Source organism: Xenopus tropicalis, chromosome 2, assembly GCF_000004195.4.
Source record: "Xenopus tropicalis strain Nigerian chromosome 2, UCB_Xtro_10.0, whole genome shotgun sequence".
Lineage (NCBI taxonomy): Eukaryota > Metazoa > Chordata > Amphibia > Anura > Pipidae > Xenopus > Xenopus tropicalis.
In genome coordinates this window covers 84,392,066-84,418,636 of record NC_030678.2, presented here as the reverse complement: position 1 = coordinate 84,418,636, position 26,571 = coordinate 84,392,066, and positions in this window count along the sequence as shown.

Here is a 26,571-nt window from a genome sequence, read left to right as displayed (position 1 = left end):
ATAGGTCAGTATGGGTTTATGTATGTGAGTGGATAGATAGGTCAGTATGGGTTTATGTATGTGAGTGGATAGATAGGTCAGTATGGGTTTATGTATGTGAGTGTATAGATAGGTCAGTATGGGTCTGTATGTGAGTGTATAGATAGGTCAGTATGGGTTTATGTATGTGAGTGTATAGATAGGTCAGTATGGGTTTATGTATGTGAGTGTATAGATAGGTCAGTATGGGTCTGTATGTGAGTGTATAGATAGGTCAGTATGGGTTTATGTATGTGAGTATATAGATAGGTCAGTATGGGTTTATGTATGTGAGTGGATAGATAGGTCAGTATGGGTTTATGTATGTGAGTGGATAGATAGGTCAGTATGGGTTTATGTATGTGAGTGGATAGATAGGTCAGTATGGGTTTATGTATGTGAGTGGATAGATAGGTCAGTATGGGTTTATGTATGTGAGTGTATAGATAGGTCAGTATGGGTCTGTATGTGAGTGGATAGATAGGTCAGTATGGGTCTGTATGTGAGTGGATAGATATGTCAGTATGAGTCTGTATGTGAGTGTATAGATAGGTCAGTATGGGTCTGTATGTGAGTGTATAGATAGGTCAGTATGGGTTTATGTATGTGAGTGTATAGATAGGTCAGTATGGGTTTATGTATGTGAGTGAATAGATAGGTCAGTATGGGTCTGTATGTGAGTGTATAGATAGGTCAGTATGGGTTTATGTATGTGAGTGTATAGATAGGTCAGTATGGGTCTGTATGTGAGTGTATAGATAGGTCAGTATGGGTTTATGTATGTGAGTGTATAGATAGGTCAGTATGGGTCTGTATGTGAGTGTATAGATAGGTCAGTATAGGTTTATGTATGTGAGTGTATAGATAGGTCAGTATAGGTTTATGTATGTGAGTGTATAGATAGGTCAGTATAGGTTTATGTGTGTGTGCTGGGTTTACTTGGAACGGTTGAACTTGATGGTCTTTTTTCAACCCTATATAACTATATAATACTGTTATAGAAATGCTAAAAAAATCATGTCAGTGAAATAGGTTTAGGAAACATAATATGGCATTTCTAGCCATATTCATTTTTAGGGTTTAGTTATACCTGAACAGAAATTACACTCAGTGATGAATTAAACTGCCCCTTTTCATTAAAAAAAAATAAATGTTTTTTCCTGCCCCAAATGCATTGGAGTCAACAAATACTTTATTCTGATGCCAAATGCATTGGATTCAGTAGGCTTTGTGTTATATCTTTTTTGTCATGCTGAATGCATTGGGGGCAATGTACATTTGTCATGTGTTTTTTTTCCTGTGCAAAAAAATAAAACAACCCTTTATTCTGGCAAAAAATGTGCAATAACATTTTAACACAGATTCACAAAATATTTTGCTATTTACAAAAGACCAAATGTTGCAGCAAATCTGTATCAGTTGAAAAATCATTGCTCAGTTTAGGATTAACCTCACTGAGATCACTTCCTATACACCCATATATAGGACAAAGGGCATGCAGCTTGCTCAAATGTTGCATATTTATGTTTTGATACAATCTGAGACATGATGAGTGCTGATTGTTTTTTAGCTTTTATATGTGGAAAATGAGTCTGTATTTTTCAATGAAGCAGGGCATCACTGCTTAAAGATTAAATGAGAGTGCATTAATATATATATTTATATCTTTCTGCAATCAGTCCCAATACCCTTTATAACAGGATAGAATTTCAGGCATATTTTAAAATATTCAAAATTTCTGGTATTTTATTTGAAATATGAAAATGCAACTATAAACCGAGTAACAGATACTTTTCACCAGGCATCATTATATCTTGTTGTGGTATGAAAATGAATTGCAAACACAAACCACACTAATAAATTGCTGGCTCTTCCCTGTACAAAATTAGATTTCTCTGCAATTGATCAGAGTACAGAGCAGTATCCTAGGCAGGGAATGCCAAGAGGAGAAGTAAATTCTCATACGACATGTACTGTATTTCACTTTATCAAAAAGAGACATTCTCATCAGCATGGAAAATTTCTTCCATCCCCACCCAGCCTGCAGCATGTTCAACTAATAGAATTAGTCACTAGAGGCTTAAGACATAATTGGCTTTGGGAATAAGATGATGAGAAATGGTTGGGCAAAGTAAAGGACAAGGTACTGTAGATCTTCAAGGATTTGTTAAGAGATGTATCACCAACAATGTCCATAGTCATCTCTTCACATCAGTGTAATTGACCCTTACGCATTAAAGGAATATATTTGTATCTATAATCTAAAGCTCTCTAACTTTTCTTTGACTACTGCTACCAGCATTACTGAGGCTGAGGTAAACTTGCCGATTAAAGTTTAAGTATCACTTGAGGGTAACAGATATGACGTCTCCTATTACCCAGCACTCTTCTATTCTGGGTGCTATTTAAGCATTTAGTTCCCCTGCTAAAATTCCATTCAGAATAAATATATTTATATGTAAATTACAACAAACTGAAAAAGTTTTCAGAACGATCAGTGTGCACTGGTAAAATAATTTGCAATGATCAGCCATGTGCAGTACATTAATGCCTTATTTCCAATTAACAAATAAGATCCCCAGAAAATTACATTAGCAACAGCCGGCAAAAAAACATTAGTGAGATGTAAATGGTACCATTGTTTAACATGAGAATTATTCATTTAAATTATTTTTTTGGGGACCCCCCCAACCTTGCCTTTAAGTGCTAAATTTTTTGCTTTGCCAAGTTTGGACTGCTTGGATCAATTACATCTACGTCGGGAGAGGCCTGTTAACATCTTCCAGGTCTTTTGCATATCATGGTGAATGATGAATATCTCCACCTTTACCTTGTCCACTTTGAAAGCTATGCACACCTCATGGCTCAATTTAATTTCTGAGAGTAGATCAGCAAGTGTTGTTTTTGTTAGAGGTGCTGTGCTGGCATTCGCTGAAGTATTTCTCTGTTGTGAAGCAGGAGGGTTGGCGCTATTTTGTTTCTGCTCGCAGGCATATTTATCAAGTTTTGCCACCTCTTTGGGGCAGAGGATGCCAATTTTGTTGAAGTAGGGTCCATGGTAGCATAGTAGTAGCTTTTGGGTATCACAAATGGGGCCCAGATCCCGGAGCTAAGCAAAAGCTCATCTATCCTCTCACACTAAGCTGGTAACCATGACCCCCCTAGCAATACATTTCTAGCAGAGCACAGACAGACCCCAGACACCAATGTTTTCTTAAATGAGGACAAACGGGCACATGATATTGCATTTGTGTCTGAGTAAATTACCCCTATAGAGTGGTAGGCAATGTATATTCTAGGTTTACAGGCTCAATATTAATCCATGAGGATTGTGCTTGGCAATATGCAATCATGCTCCTCTTTGCACCACCCAGCAATTGAAGGGCTTAAAAAAACCTGAACTATAAATTGTTTTTGAAGCTCTCCGTGGGCAGCAGCCTAATTCATGCAAGTGGCTCCTCAAATTATAATGTGGTTGCCTATGTTTATTCTTGACGCCATAATCTTGGTTCTATACATCTGTTACCTGATGTATTACAACATTTATACTAATTCTACATCTAAATACCACCTTTCTGCCCTTTTAAAGTTAAATTACAGGATAATACAAGGAAATTTGTATCTGCAGAAGTTTTGCACAGTTTTTTCCTGTTTACTTTCTATCCCTCCCATCCTTTATCTATTACATAGAGACAGAATCAGATTCTGGGCCAACTACAATATAAATAACACTCTTTCTAATAAGTGACTACCTTTCCCATATCTACCAATGAATTATGTAAGGACATTCCGTGTCTGGGCTTTCATTAGCATAGGAAAGAAATGCTAACATGGCTTTCACATTAGCTTTAACAAGGTAAATTCTTCTATTCAATTCTTTTGTGTGTTTAGTATTGGTGTCAGCTCCTATGGGCACAAACCAAATGGCAGAGTAACATCAATTCATACTAGTATTGCTGTTCAATTGAATGCATAAAATACACAGAAGGGCTAATGCAAGATGAAAAACCTTTTGGGTACAATGAAGGTATTGTCCAAGCACAGAGCGGTAATGGTGCAGTCTGAAATGAGATAAGGATATTTACAATGCCTTTGAATGAATAGGAGTAGGGTTGTTTCAAGATCACAAAATAATATAAGAAAGTGGAGAATAATCTTTTAGGGGAAGGTGACTATTTTTTCTGAAAAAAAAAACAGCTGGCCAGTTTACAAAGTATCAAGCAAGTCAGGCTATTGCTGGTGCTTCCATAGCACATTATGCACTCATACAGACATAGCAGCTGCAGAGCAGAACAGAGCTACAGTACTCATCTCCAACTTCTATCTTCCCAAATGTATAGCAAGCTACAGACAAGGATTCACATATCATAGGCCATACGCAATTTAAGGCTGCCGGGAACTGGAGATTAAACCTCTGTAAATGCAATAAATCTGCCATAAAATGAGTTACTGGATTCTGATTTTACATAGTAAATGAATTCTGCAGCGTAGCAGAACAAACAATACTGTTATTATTGTGTTAATGTAAGCGACTTTGGCGGAGCTTTTGCAGGCGCACACATTTTTATTTATTTATTTATTTGTTTATGTGTGTGTGGTTTTTTTTGTTGTTTTTTTTTTAGTAAACAGTTAGTTTTAACCCCACGCTGCTTCTATATCTCTCAGATTAAGGGGCCTAGAGACCTCACTGAATTAATCTATACCTCCCACTGTTCTGATAGTGAGTTCTGTCTGCAAATAACTATGATGAAAAAACTAATTAAATTTCGTGTACAGATGCTAAAAAAGGTAGAAAATAACACATTTTATTTGTTTAAGAGCAAATGGTTTGTGGGTAATGTTTTCCGAACATTTCTGAATTGCATGTAAAAATGAAGCAATTATCTTTTTATTTGACTATAGATAATGTAATATCAAGGTTTCAGAGATCCTTTAGTTTTCTTTCAGTGGCTTGAGATTGCCTTTTGTTATTAATGTAGCTTGCAGATTCCAATTTTGCCAAGACAATGTACAAAAAAAAAAATCACTCTTTTTTAGTTCATGGGCCTCAATTTGATTTTCTGGCTTGGAATCTCCTTTAATATGTATTTTTAATCCCTCTGAGCTTATCTAAATTCCTAGCAATGCAATATCGGCACTGTGCATTCACTTATAAATGTTAAAAACCCCTTGGTTTTAGAGTGTTTGCTACAGAAAATGAAAAATCAAAATAGGACACAGTAAGCTCCTTTATTATTGTTAGAGGTGGTGGGAGAAAGCTCAGATAGTTAGAAAAGTTGAGATTTTCAGGAGAGCTGGGCTAAGCTTTCCTAATAATTATCTATAACTCATAACTAGAATTTTTTTTTTACCCGAAAAAAAAATCTGGCCTATGTGATAGGGGAGGGGGCAGGAGAGTAAGGGGTGTGGTTATGTCACAAAAGGGGTGGGGCAATGACATAACATGTTTGTGTGCTATTCACACATTTATTAAAGTGGGATGGGACACATTTGCCTTGCAATAACTGGCCCCATTTAATCAAGCATAGCTAATATTAGAATAATTTATTGCAAGTTGTTAGTCTTTTGGTGCTCATTTAGGCTAACTGCATAATCTGCTATAAATAGTGTATATTATTTTGGTGCTACAAGGATACACATTATGTAAGAGTGCATCCCTTAGTATTCATTCGGTGTGGCTTGGGACTGGCTGTGCTTGGCATCATGAGCCTGACAAGAAAATGCAGCACAAGATGCGGCGAACATGTAGGTGTGCCCTTACCTGCACATCTGAAAGACGCACTGTTATAGGGCAGGCAATGGGACTCTTAGCATTTTTGAACACAGGGCCAGCCACAAGTCCACACTCCAAAATAGGGGACTTTATTTAGGCAGGGAGGCAGAAATGGTAGTTTGTGTTTTGCACATTGCACCCTGCCTTTTTGTTCATAAATAAGCCTTATAGTACAAGACTAAATAGAAATATATTAATGCATTATTAAATGTAATTATTGACAATTATTTCATATCAGTAATCCATTATCTTCACATACCATTATCAATTAAGTCACTAATAATTCCACCCAATGTACTCACTAAGGGGCACATTTGCTAATGTTCCTATTTTTTTCTGTGGTTTGTGTTTCTTTGGTGCTAAAAACATAGACTGTTGGCAGCTTTTATTGGCTCATGTATGGCCACCTTTACTTTCATTTTATTAGCTATTGCTACTTGATGGTTCAACTGACTCTATTAAAATACCCTAATAGCTTTTACACTAGCTGAAAAATCAGGTTTTATTAAAACGTCTAATAAAAATGTTCAAATGTAGATTCCATTTATATTTAAAAGAGACCTGTCACCTAGACATAAAAAGCTATATAATTAAAGTCCTTTTCAAATTAAACATTTTTGGCATCTATACCTGTTATAAACACATTTGAAAATCTCAGCTGTCAATCATATATTAACTGCGCTGCGCTATGCCTGACACACAGCAATCACTTTCACTTTCATTTCTGCACTTCCTAGATTTCACTGCTCTCCTCACTGTCTATAATTTTGTAGCCTGTGTATGTGCTTATGCATCACATCCTCCTTTCTGGTACATAATCATGATTTTGGGTTGTTGCAAAGTTTGCCTTGATAACAGCTTCCACAAAATGGCTGTCCCCTGCTTGCCATGATTGTGTATACCAAAAGAAAACAATATTTTAATAATTTATATAATTTATGTAATGTTTATTTTGACTAACTAGCACAATAAAATGGAATTCTGAATTATTTATTAGAGTGACAGGTCCCCTTTAACAATTGAGCATTTTCAAAATGCTTTTGGTTTCATTTTAGTAATTTTTTTAGATATTATTTGACCTATGTAGCAGTACCAGTCACTACCACTTACTAGGGTGCAATGGTAAATGAAAGGGGGGAGTTCTGGAAATTAGGGACCATGTGACAAATTTCTGCATTGTATTTGTTTTTTACCAAATATACAGTAAAACTCGAGCAAAACTGTTGTGACAAAACTGGGTAATGGTGTAAATTTGGGAATTCAGGGGGCCACTGTGCTAGGGCCTTTCCCTAAGCAGGGACACGCCCCCAGAGATGAATGTCAGGTCACTGAGCCACTTGGGAGCTAAGCTACACTATCCTCTTGGTGACCAGAGTAAGCATCTGAGAACCAAGAGAACAAAGGGAACATGTAGGCTTCTTCTTTCTGACCTGGTCTGGGCACAGTAGGTACATTAATATATGAATAGGGCCTAGGGGAGAGCAATTAATTAGAGACAGAAAACTGTCTGTTATGTCATAACTGCATCTTAGTAGTTTTTGCACAGTGAAGAATTAAATTCTGAAGCTTATCTCTAAACAACATTCACTAGGTGCGCCTTGACCTTACCATTACTGTATGTGTTCATTATCAGGTTAATTAGAAACCCCCAGGCAATAAATGTCCTTATGGTGGTCCACTCTGTCAAACTGAATTCCAAACAAACTAAAGAGTCAAAGAATAAAAAAGTATCCTGATGCTGAAGAAACCTTTTCAGAATATGAAAGAATGTACAGAGGAAGCACACTTTACTTGTTACACATACTGTGACAACCATAACCAATAATAAATGGTGAGTCTTGTACACCTTGTGAGCCAGTAGAAGGAATAAAATGGATTTGATTTATTTTTCATTGTATCTTGTTCCATGTACCTACATTTACATGGGTTTCTAGATAAAAGTAGGCAAGAGAGAATGTATGTGTATGCATTGCCTGCATTCTTATCTAAAAACAAAGCACAATTGGAAATACCCTTAAGCTGCCAAGATTACTCCTTATCCACTTAACACATATCTAGACAATCTCACACAGACACACACACCAGTGACATTTAATTTACAATGCACAAGGCTCTTTAGTACAGTCGTACACACACCATTTAATCCGGGTCACATCACTCTGTTGGCTCCTAGGAATTTACACTCACAGGAAATAATTGAAACTGACAGTTCATTAAGTATGCTCCACTCCAAGTGCATTACATTTTGAACTCACTGTTATTAAACTGCAGGCTGCAAATGCTCTGGTCTGTAGATGAAGTCTTTAACAAATTGTATGACAACAGGTAGATGTAAAAAAGAATAATGGAGAAAATCACACAGAATATGCATTTTGCTTTTTTTCAAGCTTCTAGAACATCTCATCTCAATGAACAGTGCCAGCAAGAACATGGGTGGCTGCATGGCATCCGCAAAGTCTTCTGCTCTGATTCATTTGTGGTTCACCCGCTTAAACCATTTTATATTTGACAAAAGCTTTGTCAAGTAGTTTTTTTATGCCACAATAGCTAGAGGTGAAGGATATAATTAAATCTAGGTCATTCTGTCTTCTAGTGGTGCTCAAAGGAGATCTCCTAGGTATAGTTAATTTGTGGGGATTATTCACACCAAATTTAAACTTGATACATTTTTACATTTCGACAGATGGTCCAATGCAAGTGATAATACCTACAGACCTGAAAATAAGGCTTGCCTTCAATCTCTTTGAACTGGGATTTTTTTTTATTATAGGGCTAGTGCTTTTCTTTTTACAGGCTTGTAATTTAAATTTGGTAACATATGCCACTCCTGCACTATAGGTAAATGTCAATTAAAAGGTAAAGTCTCATATTTTATAAAAGAGGTATAATATTTAACATATGATGTTCCAAATATTGTAATGCTGAAAGACAGTGGAACAAATCAGAAGTGCTGAGGGTGCAAACAAAAACACTCAGACACACTCATATGCAAACTTGAGCGGGCATTGACGCCAATACTTGTGCCTATATATGCATCCTGAACTTGCAAGTAATTATGGGAAGTGCCACAGCATCTACTCAGCTCATTGACATAAGGAAACCTTGAGTGTAATATTGGCAAGTAAATTAGTTAATTAACAATCAAATGATTGATCAAGCACTAGGAGTCCTCACTTTCAAGACTTAAGGATACTGATTCAACCCACAGCTGGAACCCTGGCTGATAACTCCAAGGTATCCTTGTCAGGGGCACCATTGAGAGGCAATGTGAGAAACTCATTTTAGGGACTAACAAGTTAACAGGGGCAGCAAAAAGCCACTCCTGGCAACTTTAAGAGACACATTTCCTGTACAAGAGATGCAACCCCCCTGCACTCCCTCTGGTGCAGGAACGTTAAGTGCTGGGGGTGAGGGGAATTGGCACCACAGGAGCCGTCTCAGGGCATAGAATTACCCCTGAATTACCACGGACCAGTTTCAGTCAAAAACTGAAACTGAATTAGGAAAAAAGTTTTTTTTCTCCTCAATTTGAATCTGGTCCATAAGTTTCAAAAGGTAAACCAAAAAATAACATTTTCTCATGGAACTGGATTTGGCCCATAGAGCTGTGACTTATGATGAGAAAAGTCATGACATCTGACTAGCCTTAAATACAGTATTTAGGCAACATGCCATGGACAATAACATTCCCCAAAAAATTCCAGAAACATATAACATTACCCTTTTTGGTGGATAAATCCCTAAAGGGAGAAACAAATATTAAACTAAGAAGGAAGAAACTCAATTTCAGTGTAAAAGAAAAATGTAGCTTGTTCAGGGCAGAGTCTGTGTCAAACTTGTTAATTTGCATAACAACTCTTAGAAATAAGAATCATGTAAGGAGTATGGGCAGGCAAGATGGTTATGATTGATTATAACCATTTATATGTCACATACGGCTGTAAGTATTTTCTTTCTTCTGGGAAATATATTTCTTAGGTACTTTGCTGTGCCACTGTGATTGATTAATAATACATCCACTCGTCTGCATTCACTTTGAATATGACTGGAAATTATATTTGGGTAAAATGCTGCTGTAATAATGATTATGACCTTATTCTGTTGCTGCAAATAAGCCAGACAAAAAATTAGTTTATGGTGAAATATGTTAAAGCAGAAAGATCAATATTTCTGTATTCTTCCTTCAAAACATATATTTGCAAGGGAATATACAACACACCTCAAGGAAAGCTCAGGGACATGGAAGCAAACAGAGAAGATATTACAAATGAAAAAAACCTTGATCGATTCACCAAGACATATTTTCAAGGGTAAGCAAGCATCCACAGCATTATTTTTCTGCCCAGTGTTGCTGTTCTACAACTGCAAATCTCACCAAACATAATGGCATACACAGATTCTCCTATGGAATAATTGCTATTGATGTCACTTCTGTTTTTTTGCTGTTACCGTTTGATTGAGGTTACTGATTAGGCAGAATGGTCATTGGAAGATTCTTTTGCGTGGTTGGGCCTCAAGCCCTGGGAAGTGTTGCATTAGGAAGTGTTACTTTAGGGATCAATATCTATGGGTGTGGGACTACAGCTCCCTAGATTTGTAGGTCAGCAGTAGTCATGAGCAAATCCATCCCGTTTCACTTCAGAAAAAAATTTGCAAAATGGCTTAAAACCTGTGAAATTCTTTTGTGACCCACACAACCTTTTTTGACGTGACCATAGCGTATTTGACGCTGCCACAACATTTTTTGACATGACTATGACTTTTTTGATGCTATCGCGACATTTTTGACGTGGCCGCAATCTTTTTCCTCACTTGGCGAATATTTGTTGTGGGAAATTTTTTGCAACAGTTTGCCAATGGCTAAATGCAGATTTCGCTGTGAATCCGTCCCTGCTGAAAAATTTCACTCATCACTATTCAGCAGTTTCTAGTGGAGCAGCACTGCTATAAAGAGTCAGTGCCTGGTTCAAGTATGTTAAACCTGGAATCTTGCATTATGAAGCAAGAATCATTTCACCAGCTCTCCAGGTCCTTATAAACGAAGAGGAGCTCTGACTAAATTTCTAATAAAAATGTCATATCAGCAAGCAAAAATAACACAACAATCTCCCTATGCTAAATAACTGCAATTTTGTAGATGTATTGCTGGTAGATGGTTTTCCTGTTCTTGAATGTCTTTGCATCTTCTTTACCTTCATCTTCTTGAATCTGTAATGTCTACTTTTAGAACAAACAGTTCAAAGAGGTTCTAAACCATTTGTAAAACTAACTATCTCTGCCCATAGGAATCTAAAGTAAGCAGACCATACAGCACTTAATTACAGATGCATGAAAGTTCACTAATCAATATATTGTTTATCAGTGAGCCATCAGTCATCTTGCTGCTTTCTAGTATACAGTGATCTCTGATGAGGGAAAACACACTATTTTTGTTGCTAGGAAAACTGTGTTTGATACAGTACTTGCAACTGCAGTAACAGGAAAAAAACTTGCAAAGCTTTAAATCGCAAAGTGCATTGAAGTCCATTGGCATTTTGTTGCTGCGACTTTTTCCAAATCATGCAACTTTTTTTTAGCTATTGGAGACTATAGGGTTGATCCACTAAGGTGTGTTTAAACGAGTGCTATTTATAGCATGCGTTAAAATTTTATTGCGTCTTATTTTTCGCATCTTAATGCATGATTCACTAAAAGGATACTTGCGTTAATTTAGACACGATGCTTTTTGTGTTATTTAAGTCGTGAAGACTATTTTTGTGCGTTATTTGAAGCAACGTGCGCTAATTAACGCAGCGCGCACAAACTGTTGCCGCGTGCCAAAAAACGCACGCCATATTAGCCATGCACGCCATTACTTTTGGAAAACTACTGTTCTGAAAATTACCATTTCCCTGCAAACTGGAGGCTGCATCACTCTAGGGCCAACACATACTTGAATAAATCACACTGCAAAGTCCGTATTGTGTTGCCAAAAGCTCATGTACTGTACTTTTCTATAATTACCACCTGCCCCAAGTAAGTGTTAATTTTCGCACAGATATGCAAAATTTAGCGCGTCTACGTTTTTGTGAATCATGCATTAGTGTTATTTCTGCGCGAGAATTAACGCAATGCGTTAAAATTAACGCCTTGCGATCATGCTTATCGCACTTTAGTGAGTCAACCATTATGGCTGTTTTTTCGCGGTGAAAGTGTTTGCTAAATTTATTCTTGAGGCTAGAACTTTTGTATATTACATAAATTCTATTAGCTATTTCTAATGAAAAACACATTTGTTTTAAAGGAGAAGGAAAGGTAAAAACTAAGTAAGCTTTATCAGAAAGGTCTATGTAAATACAGCCATAAGCACTCACAAAAAGAAACACAGGATTTCTTGCCTCCTTTTTTCTAAACATGTTGTTTTCTTCTATGTTACAATTGCTTGGAAAAACACTATTTTCTCTAGTTTCATGGTTGCTAATGTTGCTATTAAATATATGACTGCTTATGGGAAGTTGGTCTACCGTGCTATCAGGGCATCACAGGCAGCCAAAGTATACTTTAGACTGCAAAAAATATAAAAGAGAAAATTATTGGTTTGATATGGAAAGAACTAACATAAAAAAAGTATTTGAGATCACATTGTGATAAGTTATCTTTAAAATTGCTATTGCCTACATTTTCACTCTTAATTTTCTATAATCAACAGAGAACTATTTGGTCTGTTGGACCATGCATGTCATGTAGTACAATCAAACTGAAAAGGTCACTATACTATAAAGCCATTTTTATACTATGCATTAGTATTATAGAGATTTTCTGTCTGGTCAGGTCAATTACGCTGGGCCAACCTTGCAGATTCTATGACATTCCCAACTGCTTGCCAGCAAAGCAATGTAAGTAAAGCTGATCTAAAAATAGCAGGACCGCAGGCAATGCGGGCTGCTGTGGACTATCCTGGGACATTTGGCGATCGGTAGCATATTGTGTGGTGTCTGTGTGCAGCTCTGGGTTACCTGAGGCTGTTAAGAAGTCAGAGTATATTTATCATGCTGTCACTCTTCAGAATGATTTACATCAAGAGAGCAAGCTGATAAACCCCATTTAGAGCTCAGTGTTTGCTTGTATGCTGTTTTGACCTATAGATTAAATATTAACTTCAGCAGTGTTTCCTTTGTATTAATCACTGTTTCATTTACTTTCTCCTTTCATTTTACCAAAGACTTGAGTTGCCTAGAAATAGGAATCAGTCCATTAATGACAAGCCATGGCTTTTTACTTAAACAGAGGTTGTATGAAAAAAAAATAAAAAATAACTTCAGCGTATTGAGTCCAAATAGTAACTGTAATATAGCAGTTCAAAAAGGTCAGTGATTTAAATGTATCGGGCAAGTTTGCAAGAAGAAGAATCATGATTATCTCTACAATTAATGAATGCCAAAATATTCTAAATATTGTGGGTGGTGTATTTAATGGTTTCAGCACCAATGACATAAAGCAAGAAAGCAAAGAACTGGGTGTAAAGATAGGATACTTATTAGAAGAGTTGGGGAAGAGTTTTATAGGACAGAAAATTGATTTTGGTGGACTACCTCTAACCAAACTATTGTATCCCTTGATAATAACTTGGAGTATGCTGGGAGTCCACTTCCCACACATGTTCTCCCATCCACAGAAGAAAATATAATTAACCTTACAAATTTGGAAGAGGTCAAGCAGCAATTCAAAAAGCTCATTATCCCAAGATGGAAAAAAACTGTCCTACATAACTATTATAACTTGATTATTGATGAAAATAAGTCTATTAAAAGGTTACAAAATAATACTATCACTGTTGTCTGTAAAGCTGATAAGGGAGGAGAGACCATTATATTGGATAAACGTGATTATGACAAAGAAGATATGCATCAGTTAAACAATTGCACACTACAAAAATGTGCTTACATTCCTACCCTTAAATTAAAAGATTACATTAATGTTTTATTGAATGCAGCTTATTAGTGATGAAATATATAAGTTATTAATTGGAAAAGACACAAAATTTCTCTATATTTACTTTCTTCCAAAAATCCACAAGTCACTTAGAGACCCCACAGGGAGACCTATTGTTTCTAATATGGGAACATTACTTCAACCTCTGGCTATTTATTTTGATTTAGCACTTCAGGAGATTGTTCCCACACTTATATTGTATCTTAGAGACACAGCTAATTTTCTTATAAGGCTGTCTAGCATCAGTGCCCGTCCCAAGAATGTTATCCTTTGTTCTTTAGATGTTTGAGATCTTTACATTTCCATACCACAACTACCTACAGAATCAACTTTTTCATTAGGAAGACCATCTTAAAAATTTGGAGAATACTAAAAAATTACCCCAAGCTAGGCAAATTGTTTTATTCTCCTCCAGTTTTTTCCTATAAAGGGGCAGAAACATTGACAATAGGATCAACCAAAAGGTAAGGAAAAACCTTTGGAAAAATCTTTTAATGGAACAGTCCCTTGCTAATATTGTGGCCACTTTAGTGGGATAATAAATGGAAATACAAAGGGTTTTCACAGTTGTAACTCTAAACGGGCAATCTATTGTATAAAGTGTCTGTGTGGCTTAGCCTGTGTTGGACAAGTAGAATGGTAAAAACATGTCTTAATGGCCACAAGTTATTATCTAACCCCTTACAGATGAAAAACAAACAACTGATAAACTTAATAAACATAAGACTACTCTAGCAATTATTTTTTTTGAAAAGAAGCAAAGGGTAGCCCAAGTACGTTGGCAAATTGTTGAGAAAGTAAAGGGCAGACAAGGGGATAAGAGATCACATGCCTATACTATTTGAGATGAGATTATAACCTTCCCTTATGATTTTGCAGGGCTGCAGTTTTCATGGCTGGGAGTCCAAGGTAAACAAATTGCACACAACTATATTATGCTTTGAGCATACAAAGACTATGTTAAACCATTAAAAATATGAATCTGATTTTCTGCATTCTACTTTTGACTGGAAAATAATGTATGTTGCTAAGGGGCACATTTACTAACCCACGAACGGGCCGAATGCGTCCGATTGCGTTTTTTTCGTAATGATCGGTATTTTGCGATTTTTTCGGAAATTATCGCGACTTTTTCGTTACCAATAAGATTTTTGCGAAAAAACGCGAGTTTTTCGTAGCCATTCCGAAAGTTGCGCAAAGTGTTTTTTCGCACAAATCGTATTGGTAACGAAAAAGTCGCGATAATTTCCGAAAAGTAGTAAAGGCGCCGAAAAAATCGCAAAAAATACGAAAAAGTCGCAAAATGTTCGTTTTCCAATCGGAATTTTTCCAATTCGGATTCGAATTCGTGTCTTAGTAAATCAGCTCCTAAGTGTGTTGCTACATTTTCTTTCCTCTTCCCAATCTTTTAAAGCTCAATACTTTAAAAATATACAGCAGTGGAAATTTTTCTACTGTACTTTACAGAAGGAAACAAAGGAAATTATTTCCAGCAGGATTAAAGTTTAATCTCTTAAAATTCAATTATTTGTGAATTCCTCTTGAAATGTGCATGTGAATGATTTGGCTCAATGAACCCATGATATTTAAATATACATATGTATATTAATAAAAGTGTAATATTATACAGAGATGAAACAATTAGAAATCAAGAACAGATACAGCCAGCAAATTTTCACATTTTGTCTTACCATATCCAGACACCATTTTCTGAGTGCCTCTTGTCTAGATAGTGCTAGAGTACAAAGACTTGGCAGCAAAACACAATAGGAAACACCACAGATCATTTGCCTGGTGGCAAATCCTGTTTCCCCTGTATTAACTGGAAAAGACATAATGCAACAACATGGGAAAGGCTCTTGGCTGCATCTTCCCTCTTATATGATTTCCTTTCACATTCCTACTGGAAACCTCTGCCTGTTTTTTTTATTGTGATTCTTGCAAACCTTAATGGAAAAACAAATTTTCAGTGCCAATCCAAATTTAGGCTCCTTCTATATTATAAAATATGTAATGATGTAATTTACATCATTAATTAGTAGTGGGATAATAAAAGGAAATATAGTGACACATCCCCCGCGGGGGTGGATAGACAGATAGGGGTGTTCTTTTTCCCTAAAAACAACCAGTGCACCAGATTTAGTGCACCCCTTTAGATTGAAGAAACTGAACTTTCATTTGAAGCGGCGTAGGCGGATTTTCACAGTGAGGCTGTGTAATACCCTTCCTAGTGATGTTGTAATGGCAGATTCTGTTAATGCCTTTAAGAGGGGCCTGGATGAGTTCTTGAACAAGCATAATATCCAAGGCTATTGTGATAATAAAATCTACAGTAAGGGGCGTATTTATTATGCTGTGTAAAACTAATTCGGTGAAAAAACTGAGTAAAAAGCTGTGTAAAATAAATGGAAAAGATCGCCATTTGAACGCCGGATATTACGCCGGATATTACGCCATTATTTTGCATAATATTAAGATTTCACACAATTTTTACGCCATTTTTACACGGCGAAGTCTGGCGATATGTGGTGAATTTTCTCGCCGTTTTTTACACAGCATAATAAATATGCCCCTAAGTATTGATGTTGGTATATATAGTTTATGTGTGTGTATAGATAGGTCAGTATAGGTTTGTGTGCTGTGTTTACTTGGAAGGGTTGAACTTGATGGACGCTTTTTCAACCCCATGTAACTATGTACTAGTGGTGCAGGGAGGCTGTGATATGATGCTGCAGTTTTGTATGTATAACTTTGTTTATATAACACTTCTACAATATGCAGTGCTGTACAATTGTACAATATACAGTATATAAAAACACACACAGGGATAACAAGCATTTGTAATAAATAATAGATAAATATTAGTTTTTTGCCTCACCAGGCATCTGAGATTTCTTCAAAACATGGTGTCTTGGTGTCTAAAGTGCTTTTCCCCTTGCACACCAAGATTGAAAAAGGAATCATTAACTCTTAATTCAGAGAGTTCAGAACATCTGATGAATAGGTCACTGTAATCCTGTCATTAATCAGTTTAGGACTGTGTGACATAGCTGTCTCAGGAGTAAGATGTGATAAATGAATGAGTATTCTCCATACCCTAAAGCGTATTTTCGTATATATTCTGACTAAGTAGACAATGCATTCAAGATGACATTGCCAAACCACAGGTTAATTTTAATAGCGGTACTGCATACCACTGTAAATTACAGATTTCTTTAGTACTTGTACAACCCCTATCCCTACAGGTTAAGAAACTTATCTTTTATTTATTAACCTGGCCTGGCCAATAAAGTCAAATACACTAAAGACAGAAAAAGGCATTAAATATGTTCAAGAGAGTCTACATGTAAAAGCACAGACATTTTCTTCAGAATCAATCAATCCACCTCCAATAATCAGAAAAATGAACTGTCGTTATGTAATAATAATAATAATAATGCACTATGTATGCTTTCAGTCTTCCTTTTGGTATCTCCACCAAAAAAAAAATGCAGAGTGGGAAATTGTATTCATAGGAAAATTCGATTTTCATTTCCATGATTTTTACAATTTATTTATTTACCTATTTATTTATATTCTGGCTATGTCCATCAATTTTCTTTACTACTTGCATAATTAGACCACATTTACTGTGCATGTTAGTTTGTATTTTAATTTGATACAATCATGCCCTGTCTAATATACTCTAATAAGCACCTCACTGCCCACTACAGGCATACTGCATTCTCTCCCTATGTGGACCACATACTCAGCCATCATCAGGATGAATGTTTTGCAACCTGGACTATGAACTAAGCTACAGCCATATTTTGCATGTTACTATAAACAACTGCTTAAAATCCTGGAATTTGTAGCTGCAATGCTGTGGCTACAGAATCGCCTTTAAATCAATTATAGTTAATCTTATTGCACTAATCCCTTTATTACATTTCAGTTTTTAGCAACCGACTTAAGAAAAGCAGACGGTTTCTAGTTAATGTTTATGTAACAGATCTACTATAAAAATGATTCTGCATGAACAGATTAAACTGTAGTTTATTTAAAATGATTCAGTGAGTTACAGTAGTTTAAGCCGCGCTTATGTTCTTTAATGACCATGCTGACTGTTGAGGCCTGTGTTTTGCAAGATAAATATAGCTGAATCCTCTTTGTTCCCCTTGGAAAATGTGCATTAGGGTAAAAAAGTCATAATAAAGCTAAAGGGATTTACTTATTTTCTATACATGAATTCATATTATCTGATTTAAAAAGGGCATACATGCAGAATGCAAGAAATAAGTAATCCATATATCTAATTATGAATAGCAAAACTTAAAATGCAGATCAGTAATAGATTCAAATTCAAAGAATAAATTTGTTCCATATGCTAGAACTTGTAATCTCGTGGCTTACCAGTACTGTGGCTTACATGTACTGTATGTAAAACAGGTTGCAAAAGTTTGTTAGCTAGGAAACTGCACTACCACCATTGATGAACTACACCTCTCAACGTAAGCACTCCCAACTTGGTGTCTGAAAACAACAGTGTTGGAACACTGATAGTTAGGATAAGGATAAGCAGCTCATGCTAAGCTTCCTAACTGATTACAAATTTTGCTTGTGAACACTATTACCACTGTGGCATAGAGCACCTTTAGTAATTACCGATTCTTGGGGCATATTTCTTATCATAAAGTCCCTCTAAATAGTATAGGAAGTATTTGATTGTCCCAAGAGTGGTTTATTTCCCCCCCACCCCACATTCAGTAAAATACCAGGAAAGTAGTATTGGTATTATGATTTTTGGGGTAGCATGGGGTTCTACTTTATGAACCCTTTTACAGGTCTGTATCTGAAACATGTATTACCATTTATCAAAATTATTATTTTTGTGTTGAAAAAATATCACCTGTGGTGTAGGGCCCCCGCTAAGGCTGGAATTATTACTGTATAAATAACAACTTAACATTAAATACTTAATTGTTGATTTTGTGCCAGCATAGTTTTATGCACAATAGATCTTGCCAGGCAAATGTAATTATTTTATATGAATGGGTGAGCAGAAACCTAGAAAACCGGTTGAAGTATAGGTTACAAACAGTGGTGGTAAATTAAATATTTTCTAATTGGACCAGTGTTGTTAGTGAAGTACTGCAGGGGCTGTCCTTGCCCTTTGCTTTTCAATTTTTATGCAGGCTATTGCTGCTTAGCAGAGAGATTTGACTACATTGGAGAACAAGGCAGAAAAATGATTTTCAATGCTGATAAATGCAAAGTTGTACACTTTACATAATTGTTATTTATACACAACGGTAGTGTGTTGGGTTCCTCCTTAACTGAAAAGGATTTGGGAGCTTTTGTGGATAACAATCTGAGTAACTCTAGGCAGTGTAAATTAATGGCCTCTAAAGCAAATACAGTATTGTCTTGCATAAAATAGGAAAGTAAAGCATAGTTTTACTTTTTTATAGGTCCATGATAAGGTTATTAATGAGATATTAGTGAGCTAATTAGTGAGCTGGAAAGAGTGCAGACACATGCAACTTAATTGGTGAAAGGAATGAGGAAAGACTGGGGTTGGGGTTGTTCTCTCAGGAGAAAATGAGCTTGCGAGGGGACATGATTGCTGTTTATGAGTACATTAGAGGGTACAGACAGATAGTAGTGGAAAGATTTCTCAATCCAAATTAAATATGTATGTAACTATTATGTTACATTAAAAATATAGGTAAAAGGGTTCTCGTGACTAGGCTTCTAGATGTCAAACAGTAACAAATCATTATACAAAACTAGTACATATCCCATTTTTCCATTTAATTACTGGAAATTAGTTTTAGGAAATCTTAAGTAAGGGCTCTGTAATACGTCTCTAATACGAGTCTATCAGGATAACCTCTTGACTGATATCTAGCTTTATCTCAAGCATCTTGAGTGATGAAAAATTCCTTCTAAAATAGATGAATTGTCCATATGATATGCTATTTAGTCTATTTAGGATAGCAACAACTTGCTGAAAGAATAATTGTAAGAAAGAACTCAAAATCCAATGGTGAAAATCTTATAAAATCTGAAGAATATACTTGGGAATCTTCCATTATTCTTTTGGTGTTGTATTGATGTATTACAAGTACCCATTGCGTCCCATTTCAAAAACCAATCCTTGCACTTCTGCATAGCTGGATTTGGTGTGGTACTTCCATGCTGCCTCCTAGTCCAGATTACACACAAGTGTGGCTTTTTGACTTTGTCTTTTTGACGCAGGAGAAGCCTAAGGCCCCAGATAGATAGGTTCTCCAGAGGCAAATGCAGCTTGGTGACATGCTGCTGTCCCTACAAAATCGAGCCTGTCCTAAAAAGGGCCTCTCTTTGCCTTATGGTTTTATATCTACTTCTTTTTCCTCCCTTTCATTCTTGCATGTATGATGCTGATAGATATAGATTAACTTCATTACACAAAAATATAATACTTTCTATATGTAATCAATAAAAATGCAGTACCTTATCTGAAATACAGTAATTAAGTGAATCACCCTCTCAGCCATGTGTCTTTCTACATTCATTTTTTTCTTGGAAACATCGAAACCCCTGGCATTTAGTTTAAGTTGCATTTAATGGAAGACTTTAAGCAAGCACTGCAAATTAAAAGAAATGGAGCAGCAAGCTAGATTACTGAATGGAGAATGCAGTAAAATAATATTGTGATCTATGACAATAAAATTCCTATTCCTCTTTACACCCATGTAGGATACAAACAGCAAAGGCCCTTTGCACAAGCATCAACAAGCAAAATAAAGCAAGCTAATCTTTGTGCTAGCAGATCTGAACTTTTTAAAGTGTTGTGTAAAAAATTCGACTGCATCTGCACTATCAGATGTTATTCCGTTTTCCAAGTGACTTCCATCTGTCGCGATCAAATACAGAACAAACGAGGCATTATAGCTTCTGATTACTTCTCTGTGCATCTTGATCCATCAGGGACTGTTTTCCAAGGCAAGTGTTAATGTTAAAAATGTTATGCACATGCTACTAGATTTACCAGGAACAGCTGACACGAGTCTTGTTAATTCTGATCAAAATTGCACTTAATTAAGTTTCTAATTTATGCATTTTATTTACTTTAAAATAATATGCTTGAGCAAATGTGAAATGAGCCTAGATCTGTGGAAGGTGTGAAATATAAATATAAATTAAAAAAAAAAATATATATATATATATATACTGTATATATAAAATTATTAGGTATTAAATTCAGAATCAAGATGTCAGGAAAGACAAATAAAGGGGGGACAAAAATACTTTGTAATATAAGAAAGTTAGTGAATCTTAGCTACATGCTAACAGCCACTGACAGTTCTACCTGAGCAAGATAAATTGCCTCTGTCTGATAGATAACATACAAGTAAACTGCAGCTCTCCATTTGCAAAAGTGAATAAAGTGCCTTTATTAGTGGTCACAAAAGCTGTAACCACTAATAAACGCAATTTATTTACATTTGCAAGTTTGCATGTGTTATACAGTTTAACTGGTATTTTAGCAACTTAGCACCCATTCACACCAGGAACATCAGATATTTACTTATAAAAAAGACCTTGTCTCATAAAGACCTAACTAAATTGGTAAATATCAGAAACATCCAAAAACACTTAAAAGGATTCATATCACAAGCATAAAATTAAATCCAATCTCACAGGGACCTGGCATATATTATCACACCCTTTGCTTAAATTAAATGAATGGTATTCTGTGATCTTTGTGTTGGCTTCTAATACCTTTAATTGTAATAATATGCCTTTTGTCCCAATAAGCCCCTTCAGCCTCTTGATGAATTCTGAGCAAGATCACAGAATATTGTGTAGGGACCCATAGGGTTAAATGGCCCCCATGGCTTTAAATCCTTACAGGTTCAGTTCCCTTAGTTGCTGGGCAGAAGGGAATGTGTTTATTAACATATGTGTGCTATTGGTTAGAAGGTATGGTGACCACATCCTGCGTCACTTTGGTATAGTGCTGGGAGAGGAGTGGCACCTTCCTGTTTGTTTCCTGAGGTACAGGGTGAATGTGTGCTGTGAGCCCAGGGCATGGGCCCAGGCCCAGTGAAGTCTGGGAACAGGGCCCTGTGAATGAGGCATTAGATAGGGGCAGGTGTAGCTCCCTTTATAGTACACTCTAGGAGTGTAAGGCCGTTAGGGTTGAGCAGCACTGAGCTCCTGCATAGGATTTGCAGTTTTTGGAGATACTGTATCTCTCCCAGGCCACATTGCCTGTAGTGTAGGGATCCAAGTGAATAGGGAATCAGAATAGAGAATTCCCAGAGGGATCCACTACCGGGTGTGTCGCAGAGGTGAAGTGAGATTCCTGCCAGTCTGCCGCAGGGGAGTGTCAGTCTGTATTACACCTCTGTATGTGTTGCCTGTACCACTGGCCTCTGTATTGTGAGTAAACCCTGTGGATGTTCAATAAACACTTATTACTTTGTTCTTTGCAAGAACCTCTGGCACCCTCTGTTTTCTGCATAGCAGCAAGAGAGGTGTAGTTGCACAACACCCTCACCTTCCTCTTCTATTCCATTCCATTCTGGGTAAGAGAGTACAGTGTAACCCATGTTCTACTGGTACTAGTCTGGGAAGGCAGCTATTGAGCTGAAATAGAGGTTGCAATTGTATTTATCAGCACCCCACATTTATTCCAGGGTTCCCTTAACAGTTGTATCAATACAACTTAATTATTACTTAACTCTTGGTGACAAGTGCAAGAGCATTAACAGGTGCAAGGATGCATCCCTTTAGAGCTCAGGTAGGAAACATGTTTTCCAATTAATTAAAACTCCAACTATATTACCAGGATAAAATATTCTTAGAACTTACTATATCTTCAGGAAATACACATTAAACACCAAAAGTCAACATAAACAGGAAAAAAATAAGCAGTCTATGAGAAGATGTTTAAGCACTGCCCAATATTCTTTGCAAATATTTGTAACTTAGATTTTTATGGTGTCATTTTTATTACTAAATTACTCTGTGTACATTGCATATAATTCACTCTACCATTTAAAATGTAATTCTTGAACCAATAAATGTATTTTTATAGGTTATATATTGGTGTGTAGGCAGCCATCTCAGTGCATTGGGCCTGAGTCTGAGCTTTCAGAAGGATCCAGTGCTGCTCATTAAAACTACTATTGCTTTTTAACTCATGTAATTAAAGGAGGAGGAGTCATGACCGAACTTGGGTGTTTTTACTATTGAGTACATGGGAGCATTTTTAACAATACAGGTGTCAGGAAGATGTTATCTAGTTGCCTGCCTATTGTTTTGTTGAAAGGCTGCTAGGGGGGGAAAGGGGTAAAATCACTCCAACTATTTTGAAAAATAGATTTCAATGCAAGGAGTGCTATTAACAGCATTTTCTGAAAAAACATGTTTTTCTGTAACAGAATCCCTTTAACTTTAGAGCTGTGCTACTGTAAAACAATCCAAAAGTCAAAGTGGCTAATTAGAACTCAAGCAACACTGCAAGAGGATGTCACACCTTTAGTGACTATTTCCAAGGTTCCATCACAGTAAATCTTATTGAAATTAAAACAATCAAGATTGATTAAGCAGATGGTGACAGTTGACCAAGATAATAAAGAAAACCCTAATTTATTAGTTTGAATTGCCTTATCCAATTTGATTGTTACTCTAAACAACAATTACAAAATCAATCAAGGAGAATGCCCAGTCAAGTACTCCAGCCATTCTTGTACTTGATTTATACTGGATATCTAGTTGAAAAGATATTACAGGTATGAAAAGCCATTAACATGTAGAATTAAACCAATCAAATATTATAATTTTAACGTGTTCTATTTTTATCTGTTTATTTTTTTTTTGTTAATTGTGGCTTGATTAAATGTTGATGGACTAAAACTGCCATCATACTGTAAAATATTATCAAGAATCATTCCAAGAAGAAAGCTATAGTCCAGCAACCAAACAGAGCAATACTAAATAGGTTAGTTCATGGCATAGAAGGGGCTATTCTTTTTTATTGTTTCTGAATAATTTGCCTTTCTCTTATGCTGGTTTCCAGTATTCAGATATGGATAATTGACCTTGGCAACTAAAAATATCAAACAATTGCTCTGTGTGCAAGTCCTATGAAAAAGTTTTAGGGAAGGTTTGTGTTCACTTTAAGGTAAAATTCAAAGTGTTAATGTAGACTAAGATTGGAGTCAGACTAGGAAAATACTTTTTTATTGCTCTATTTATATATGTATTCTTTTCATTCTTTTTTTTCACTTGGGACCAGGCAGAACAAAATGTAGCAGAAAATATGTACTCGTGGGAATGCATGTACAGGAAAAGAGGCATAACTAATAATGAATGTTGTCACAATGAAGATGAAGTTAAAGACAGCAATAACTAGTTCAAGAACTGTCAGAGAAATAGCTTAGATAAAAGTAATAGAGTATAGGTGACAGATACTATAAGGTGAAGCTGACATTAAAAAAAAAAAAGTTTCCGTCGGGAATATGCTAAAACTGACAACAATATGCAAGAATAGTTCTACTTATTAATGATTCAAAGGGTGTATCAAAGTAGTTTAAGTTTCAAAATATTATAAAATGTTTCCTTTGTAAAAAGTGCTTAATGCAGGGGGCATTGTTAAGATAGCTCTTGTTTAATGATGTCATTGCATGTGCTATAAGTACATTTAAAGAAGCAGGTTCTGTTGTAGCTTTGTTTTATTTTGGTAAGTTTGTGCTTATACATTTGGTCTCCAGACCATGTATTTGCCATAGGAAAGTTGTGTCACAAAAAAATATAATATAATATATATAATATAATATAATAGTTCTCATCAGGGTCGGACTGGGGGTGCAGGGCCCACAGGCCTCCCGCCCCAGGTGTCCTGAAGGTACACTCTGGGGTCTTGTTTTTGTGTTATTACTGAATTGTTAAAAAAGCTGAAATTGTCCTTTAAGATGCAAGTCTCAGTTCCCCCAAGAGACCTGTTTAACTCATTAGTTACAATTGTATCTAAGTGCAGGTGTGGCTTGTTAACTTTCTGGGCTCTCTGCCAAAAGCTACCTATTTAATTAAATGTGAGAAACAATGTATCTAAGTGCAGATGAAGCTCGTTAAGATTTCTGGGCTCTCTGCCAAAAGCTACTTTTTAATTAAATGTGAGAAACAATGTATCTAAGTGCAGGTAAAGATCATTAAGATTTCTCTACTAAAAGCTACTTTTTAATTAAATTTGTGTCTTTTTTAGCTCAGTGCAGGAGATCAAAGGTAAAAGAGGGACTTTTCGATAAGAATCCGGGACCGCGGGTTGAGCTGTCAAAAGAGGGACTGTCTCGTGAAAATCGGGACAGTTGGGAGCTATGTATTCATATAAGTGATAAATCAGCATTTCCCATTATATATTAACACTCCCTGTAATTCATGAAAGTTTGCTGCCAAATAAAAATATCCAAGAAAAAGTTCAATGCAGTTTGAAACATATAAAGATATAATGAACACTTGATAAATATATATTGTGAAGAGATAGAACTGATCAAGACTTCAAATAATCATCTCAAAGTGTTGGGTGAAACAGATTCATCAATGTCAGTTTCACTATCAATTTCAAGTACAAAAAAGCTGCATTTTTGTTATTTATATGTAAATGTATTTAAGAAGAGGGAGCTGTGGGATTATATAAAATGTCAAATTTCAGCTGTTTCAGATTCTACAAGGAATTTCTATGTAAGGAGAAAACTGCACGAAGGCCTTCATTGCTGCATAACTTATGGATATTTCATGTAACTCTACTGACAATTATTTAAAATAGACGGCAAGATAAATGTCTGTATTCCATGCTATTAATCAGTTTGAAGTGCTATGCTTAACTTACACTGCATGCCTCAAATCTCCATTCACTTAAGGGTTTATTCATTACTCTGCTGATTAGGGAACATGGGAATTTCCACTTAAATCAGCAGGAGTTATCCTGTGTTTTATTACTGTATCTGTACAGTACCAATATAGATTTAACTGTTACTACATCTTAAAGTGGAAATTAATTCTCTCTTGAAGGATGTTTTTGGAGACCTGTTCTTAAAGGAACAGTAACACTAAAAATAATTAAGTCCATTCTATACGCCCCTAACAATACATCTACATTCACGATATTTCTTTTTTGTAAAATTTCCATTAAAAAAGTTTTCTTCCTGTTCTCTAAAAAAAACGATAGGGTGACTTCAACTGTGCCAGACCCTATGCACATGTGCTAGACTTCACCTCCCAACATAATCCCCTTGAAACCGGAAGCCAGTTGCAAAGGATCTTCTAGGCCTTGTGTATTTTAACTCATGATTTAACTCATGATTGGTTGCTGTAAGAGAAGAGAAGGCAGCACCCAGATCAGCCATAAATCCACAAAGTCAATCTGCGCATTCCCATCCCCATAAAGTAATTTGCAGGAATGTTACAGAAGAAACAGAAAGCTTACAAGGGGCTAAAAAAATCCTTCATTAAGCTACAAAAACCGGCTTCTGGTTAAAGGAGGTGATGCCGGGAGCTGTGGAGCCTGCACGTAGGGTCCAGTACAGTTGAAGCTGCCCTGTTGCCTTTTCTGAGAATTTTTTTAATAGTAATTTTACATAATGCACTTGAAATAGGAAACATTGTGCATGGTAGATGCATTGTTAGAGGGGTATAGAATAGATTTTCAGTGTTACTCTTCCTTTAAATGACTTACTGAGAAGGAAGGTACCCTTTTTAGAACTTGAAGGTAATCTGATTAAATATGTTACAAATAGGTTACAAAAGGGCTGATTCACTAAAGTGCATTAAAACGT